An 8,135-nucleotide genomic window follows, 5' to 3' on the forward strand; every position below is an offset into this window, starting at 1 on the left:
CCTGAATTAGCTTCGCCCCCTCTGCCTGTCCTTTGCCCCCTCTGCCTGTCCTTTGCCCCCTCTGCCTGTCCTTTGCCCCCTCTGTCTGTCCTTTGCCCCCTCTGCCTGCCCTTTAAAAGGTGTGCTTGCTCATTAATAAAGCAGACATGTTCACTGAAACTTTCCCCAGTGCTTGTTGAAGAGTGCCGTCACCCCACCCACGCCGGCAGTGTGTGGGCCTTGCGGGATGAGCCCACAAATCTAAAGTACACATGCCTAACTCAGCATACAGAAGACAAACAGCTCCATGGCAGTGTGGCTACCTCAGCTGCGGCACCACGAGCAGCAGAAGTGGAAGGGCTGTGCTGCTGTAGGAATGTGACTTCCAAAGGGCCTTGGGCCTCCAATGAACTGTCTCATGTAATGGATGGAAACCTGCTTTACAACACTGAAATTCAAAAACATGCACATCTCTTCTTTTTTCTTTATCAAGTGAATTCACCAACTCCATTCCTAAGAAATTCAATTTTAATATTGGTTACGGGGTTGCTATTCTTTTTATGACCATACAATATCGGAAGATAAGTTTGACAAGCTATCATTTTCTAGCTTTATCATGTGCTAGGTACTGTGCTGGGCACCTTGAACATATTACCTAATTGAATGCTACCCATGAGTTAGACCTGCTCTAGTCCCGCTTTGGATGCTGCTGTTAGGATGCAACACCTGATCAGCAGTAATCACAAAATAATAAGCCAAGGGCAAAAGCCAATGCTGAGGGTGGTTCAATGGCAAGATGGAAAGACATTACTCCCTTGGTGACATTACTGAGCCACTGCATCACTCCTGGGCCTGCTGATCTGTGGGCTTCTTGAGATAAGCAAATGAATTTAAGATTTCAACCTCTCTGAGCTGCGCAAGCTGCAGGGTCTGCCCGCAAGTGCTCGAAGGGGAGTGCAACAGCGGGGAGACTTGGGAAGTCCAGGGCTCCGAGTCCACACATCGGCGCTGGAAGGGGAGCAGACCTGCGTGGAGAGCGTGGGAGCCCACAGTTCGGGACATCAGCGGCAGACTCAACACACCAGCGCTGGAACGCGAGGTGAGCCGAACCTCAATAACCCGAGACACCGGCAGGCAAGCAGAGAGAGGAGACTAGAGGGAACGACCCCCGGGGCGGGGGGGACTTCACCAAGCTAACTGGAAGAGAGAGAGAGGGAAAAAAAAAAGGTGACTGGTATGGACACGGGTTTCTCTCTCTCCGCTCACCTCTCAAGGGCGAGCAAGACAAAGAGCAGGCGCCATCTTGGACATACGTCATAAGCAGAGCGACCTCAGGTCTGCACCGGCCCTGAGCCTAGCAGTAAAACCTGACTCTGGGTGGGGCGAATTAACAGGAGATTAGGACTTAGTAAATTTATGGTGCTACTGAACTGAGACTGTGAAAAAAGAGACGGTGGGGGAGAGAACTCACGGAATTCACGTGAGCACTCTCCAGAGACGCTACAATTCCGTAACTTTGGCAACCCAGTGGGAGACTGAAGGAGAATTTGAGCCCACTCTAAGGGCCGAACAGATTCCCTGTGTGGTCCTTGGGAAAGAGCTTCTGATCTCTGGCTCCTGTGGGTATATCATTCGCCTGCTAACTACCTCCAACTTTGTTCAGCTGTGCAGAATAACTTCCCTGTTGAATCAAAAAAAAAAAAGAGAGAGAGAGAGAGAAAGAGAGAGGTTTACCACGCCTAACCTGGGAGTGTCACCTTAGGCACACCAAACAGAGCTCTCAGGCCACACCCATCTCAAGCCCTAAGGCTCCCTCAAAAACAGATAGTCCACTTAATCTAGAGTCGTAGTATAACAAGAAAAAGCACCACAGTGAAGAAACCAAATATCTCCAATATGACAAATAACAAACGCAAAAACCAAGGTAATAAAAACAAGGAAGTCACCATGAAGCCCTCAAATGAAAAAGACACCCCAATTCAAGATTATGAAGATGATGACATAGAAGAAATGCAAGAAGCAGATCTCAAAAAATTGATAAGAACATTAAGAAGTTCTCAAAAACAAATTCTTGAACTACAGAAATCCTTAATGGACAAGATAGAAAATCTCTCTCGTGAAAATGAAATATTAAGGAGGAATCAAAATGAAACGAAACAACTAGTACAACAGGAAACTGGGATAGTGACTGAAGTGAAGAATTCAATAGATCAAATGAAAAACACAATAGAGAGCCTTACAAACAGAATGGGAGAAGCAGAAGAGAGAATATCGGACTTAGAAGACAGAGAACAGGAAAGGATACAGTCAGACCAAAGAAAAGAAGAGGAAATTAGGAATCTAAAACATATTGTCGGGAATCTTCAGGATACTATTAAAAAACCCAACATTCGGGTTCTAGGAGTTCCTGAAGGCATGGAGAGGGAGAAAGGATTAGAAGGCCTTTTTAGTGAGATATTAGCAGAAAATTTCCCAGGTTTGGAGAAGGACAGAGAAATCCTAGTACAGGAAGCTCACAGAACCCCTAATAAACACGACCAAAAGAGACCCTCACCACGGCACGTTGTAATTAAACTCTCCACAGTGAAACATAAAGAAAAGATCCTAAAATGTGCAAGAGAGAAACGTCAGATTACTCTCAGAGGATCTCCAATCAGACTCACAGCTGACTTCTCATCAGAAACTCTACAAGCTAGGAGGGAATGGCAAGATATAGCCCAGGTACTAAGAGAGAACAACTGCCAGCCCAGAATATTATATCCTGCCAAGCTCTCATTTGTGAATGAAGGTGAAATAAAGACTTTTCATAACAAACAGAAATTGAAAGAATTTGTTGCCACTCGTCCAGCCCTGCAAAAGATGCTTAAAGATGTGTTACACACAGAAACACAGAAACACGGTCATCAATATGAAAGAAGGTAAAGGAAGGAAACCAAGGAAGGAAAGCTCACAGCTAAAGATCACAGGGAATTCAAAGCATATATTAGAACTTATCTTTGGCAAATGGCAGGGCAAAGTTACCACTTATCATTAGTCACATTGAACGTGAATGGCCTGAACTGTCCAGTTAAAAGACACCGTTTGGCTGATTGGGTTAAAAAACAAAACCCATCTATTTGCTGCTTACAAGAAACACATCTTTCCAACAAAGATCCATACAGACTGAAAGTGAAAGGCTGGAAAAAGATATACCATGCCAACAGAAATGAAAAAAGAGCAGGCGTAGCCATCTTAATATCAGACACCATAAACTTTACCACAAAAACCATTAAGAGAGACAAAGAGGGACACTACATAATGATTAAGGGATCAATTCAACAGGAAGATATAACAATTATCAATGTATATGCACCTAACTACAGGGCACCGGTTTATCTAAAAGATTTGTTAACGGACTTAAAGGGAGACTTAGACCCCAATACAATAGTACTGGGGGACTTCAATACTCCACTCTCAGAAATAGACAGATCAATAGGACAGAAGATCAACAAGGATACAGTAGATTTAAACGACACTATAGCCCAAATGGATCTAACAGATATATACAGAACTTTCAATCCTACAGCTAAAGATTATACATTCTTCTCAGCAGTACATGGAACCTTCTCTAGGATTGACCACATACTAGGCCATAAAGCAAGTCTCAGCAAATTCAAAAGAATTAGAATCATACCATGCAGCTTCTCAGACCATAAAGGAATGAAGTTGGAAATGAACAACTCAGGAATCCCTAGAGCATACGCAAACACATGGAGATTGAACAATGGGTCATAGAAGAAATCAAAAGAGAAATCAAAAACTTTCTGGAAGTAAATGAGGATAACAGCACAACATACCAAAACTTATGGGACGCAGCAAAAGCAGTGTTAAGAGGAAAGTTTATATCAATAGGTGCCTACATCAAGAAATTGGAAAGGCACCAAATAGATGAGCTTTCTATTCACCTCAAGGATCTAGAAAACCTACAGCAAACCAGACCCAAATCTAGTAGGAGAAGAGAAATAATTAAAATCAGAGAAGAAATCAACAGGATTGAATCAAGAAAAACATTACAAAAAATCAGCCAAACGAGGAGCTGGTTTTTTGAAAAAATAAACAAAATTGACACCCCATTGGCCCAACTAACTAAAAAAAGAAGAGAAAAGACCCAAATCAATAAAATCAGAGATGAAAAAGGAAATGTAACAACAGACACCACAGAAATAAAAAGAATCATCAGAAATTACTACAAGGACTTGTATGCCAGCAAACAGGGAAACCTATCAGAAATGGATAGATTCCTGGACACATGCAACCTACCTAAATTGAACCAGGAAGACATCGAAAACCTAAACAGACCCATAACTGAGACAGAAATTGAAACAGTAATAAAGGCCCTCCCAACAAAGAAAAGCCCAGGACCAGATGGATTCACTGCTGAATTCTACCAGACATTTAAAGAAGAACTAACTCCAATTCTTCTCAAACTATTCAGAACAATTGAAGAAGAGGGAATCCTCCCAAATTCTTTCTATGAAGCCAGCATCACCTTAATTCCTAAGCCGGGAAAAGATGCAGCACTGAAAGAGAATTACAGACCAATATCCCTGATGAACATAGATGCAAAAATCCTCAATAAAATTCTCGCCAATAGAATGCAACAACACATCAGAAAGATCATCCACCCAGACCAAGTGGGATTTATCCCTGGTATGCAGGGATGGTTTAATGTGCGCAAGACAATCAATGTGATACACCACATTAACAGACTGCAGAAGAAAAACCATATGATTCTCTCAATAGATGCCGAGAAAGCATTTGATAAAATACAACACCCGTTCATGATGAAAACTCTAAGCAAACTGGGTTTGGAAGGAACATTCCTCAATACAATCAAAGCAATCTATGAAAAACCCACAGCCAACATCCTATTGAATGGGGAAAAGTTGGAAGCATTTCCACTGAGATCTGGGACCAGACAGGGATGTCCACTCTCACCACTGCTATTCAATATAGTTCTGGAGGTTCTAGCCAGAGCTATTAGGCAAGAAAAAGAAATTAAAGGGATACAAATTGGGAAGGAAGAACTCAAACTATCCCTCTTTGCAGATGACATGATTCTTTATTTAGGGGACCCAAAGAACTCTACCAAGAGACTATTGGAACTCATAGAAGAGTTTGGCAAAGTAGCAGGGTATAAAATCAATGCACAAAAATCAACAGCCTTTGTATACACAGACAATGCCATGGCTGAGGAAGAAATTCTAAGATCAATCCCATTCACAATAGCTACAAAAACAATCAAATACCTTGGAATGAACTTAACCAAGGACGTTAAAGATCTCTACGATGAAAATTACAAAACCTTAAAGAAAGAAATAGAAGAGGATACCAAGAAATGGAAAAATCTTCCATGCTCATGGATTGGAAGAATCAATATCATCAAAATGTCCATTCTCCCAAAAGCAATTTATAGATTCAATGCAATACCAATCAAGATACCGAAGACCTTCTTCTCAGATCTGGAAAAATTGGTGCTGAAATTTATATGGAGGCACAAGAGACCTCGAATAGCTAAAGCAATCTTGTACAACAAAAACAAAGCCGGAGGCATCACAATACCAGATTTCAGGACATACTACAGGGCAGTTGTAATCAAAACAGCATGGTACTGGTACAGAAACAGAAGGATAGACCAATGGAACAGAATTGAAATACCAGAAATCAACCCAAACATCTACAGCCAACTTATATTTGATCAAGGATCTAAAACTAATTCCTTGAGCAAGGACAGTCTATTCAATAAATGGTGCTGGGAAAATTGGATTTCCACGTGCAGAATCATGAAGCAAGACCCCTACCTTACACCTTACACAAAAATCCACTCAACATGGATTAAAGACCTAAATCTACGACCTGACACCATCAAGTTACTAGAGAACATTGGAGAAACCCTTCAAGATATTGGCACAGGCAAAGAGTTTCTGGAAAAGACCCGGGAGGCACAGGCAGTCAAAGCCAAAATTAACTATTGGGATTGCATCAAATTGAGAAGTTTCTGTACTGCAAAAGAAACAGTCAGGAGAGTGAAGAGACAACCGACAGAATGGGAAAAAATATTTGCAAACTATGCAACAGATAAAGGGTTAATAACCAGAATCTACAAAGAGATCAAGAAACTCCACAAAAACAAAACCAACAACCCAATTAAGAGATGGGCCAAGGACCTCAATAGACATTTTTCAAAAGAGGAAATCCAAATGGCCAACAGGCACATGAAAAAATGTTCAAGGTCATTAGCAATCAGAGAAATGCAAATCAAAACCACAATGAGGTTCCACCTCACCCCGGTTAGAATGGCTCACATTCAGAAATCTACCAACAACAGATGCTGGAGAGGATGTGGGGAAAAAGGGACACTAACCCACTGTTGGTGGGAATGCAAACTGGTCAAGCCACTATGGAAATCAGTCTGGAGATTCCTCAGAAACCTGAATATAACCCTACCTTTCGACCCAGCCATCCCACTCCTTGGGATTTACCCAAAGGAATTTAAATTGGCAAACAAAAAAGCGGTCTGCAGCCTAATGTTTATTGCAGCTCAATTCACAATAGCTAAGACCTGGAACCAACCTAAATGCCCATCAACGGTAGACTGGATAAAGAAATTATGGGATATGTACTCTTTAGAATACTATACCGCAGTAAGAAACAATGAAATCCAGTCATTTGCAACAAAATGGAGGAATCTGGAACACATCATGCTGAGTGAAATAAGCCAGTCCCAAAGGGACAAATACCATATGTTCTCCCTGATCGGTGACAACTGACTGAACACCAAAAAGGAAACTTGTTGAAGTGAAAGGGACACTATGGGAAACGGTGACTTGATCAGCATAGCCCTGACTGTTAATGAACAACTTAATACATTATCCCTCTTAGTAGTTTTTTTGTCTGTTCTACTTAATATGACTGATTTAATTCTGTAATTAATACACAGTTATTCTTAAGTGTTGAAATTTAACTGAAATGTGATCCCTGTTAAACATAAGAGTAGGAATAAGAGAGGGAAGAGATATATAATTTGGGACATGCTCAAGCTGACTTGCCCCAAATGGTAGAGTTAGAAACATACCAGGGGACTCCAATTTAATCCCATCAAGGTGGCATGTACCAATGCCATCTCACTAGTCCAAGTGATCAATTTCAGTTCGCAATTGATCATAATGAAAGGACTAAGAGTCAAAGGGAGCACATAAGCAAGTCTAGTACCTGCTAACACTAACCGATAGAATAAATAAAGGGGAGAGTGATCCAACATGGGAAGTGAGATACTCAGCAGACTCATAGAATGGCAGATGCCCTAAATAGCACTCTGGCCTCAGAATCAGCCCTAAAGGCATTCAGATCTGGCTGAAAAGCCCATGAGAGTATTTCAGGCATGGAAAGCCAAGACACTCTGGCAAAAGATCTCTGTGAGTGAGATCTCAGTGAAAAGAACAGGTCTTCAAAGAAGGAGGTACCTTTCTCTGAAGGGAGGAGAGAACCTCCACTTTGACTATGACCTTGTCTAAACAAGATAAGAGTCGGAGAACTCAAGGGGCTTCCATAGCCTTGGAAACTCATGACTGGAGCATAGGGAGATTACTGATGCCATAGACAGGAGTGTCAATTGGTAAAGTCAACAACAGGAGTCACTGTGCACTTACTCCTCATGTAGGATCTCTGTCATTAATGTGCTGTGCATTGAGATTTAATGCTATAACGAGTACTCAAATAATATATTTCACTTTGTGTTTCTATGGGGGTGCAAACTGTTGAAATCTTTACTTAATGCATACTAAACTGATCCTCTGTAAAAAAAAAAAAAAAAAAAAAAAAGAATAGAAACTATCAACTCCCAACTTGACTCTCACTGGGATTAAACATGACAATAGGTCTGATCTGATTTCATCATCATTAAAAAAAATCATCTATTATTTTTCACTTTATGTTTCTGTGTGGGAGCAAACTGTTGAAATCCTTACTTAATGTATACTAAGCTGATCTTCTGTATATTAAGATAATCGAAAATGAATCTTGATGTGAATGGAAGGGGAGAGGGAGTGGGAAAGGGGAGGGTTGTGGGTGGGAGGGACGGTATGGGGGGGAAGCCATAGTAATCCATTATTTGTACT

The sequence above is a fragment of the Oryctolagus cuniculus genome, chromosome 11 (genome assembly GCF_051225735.1).
Source record: "Oryctolagus cuniculus isolate XC-2025 breed Fujian yellow rabbit chromosome 11, ASM5122573v1, whole genome shotgun sequence".
Taxonomy (NCBI): Eukaryota; Metazoa; Chordata; class Mammalia; order Lagomorpha; family Leporidae; genus Oryctolagus; species Oryctolagus cuniculus.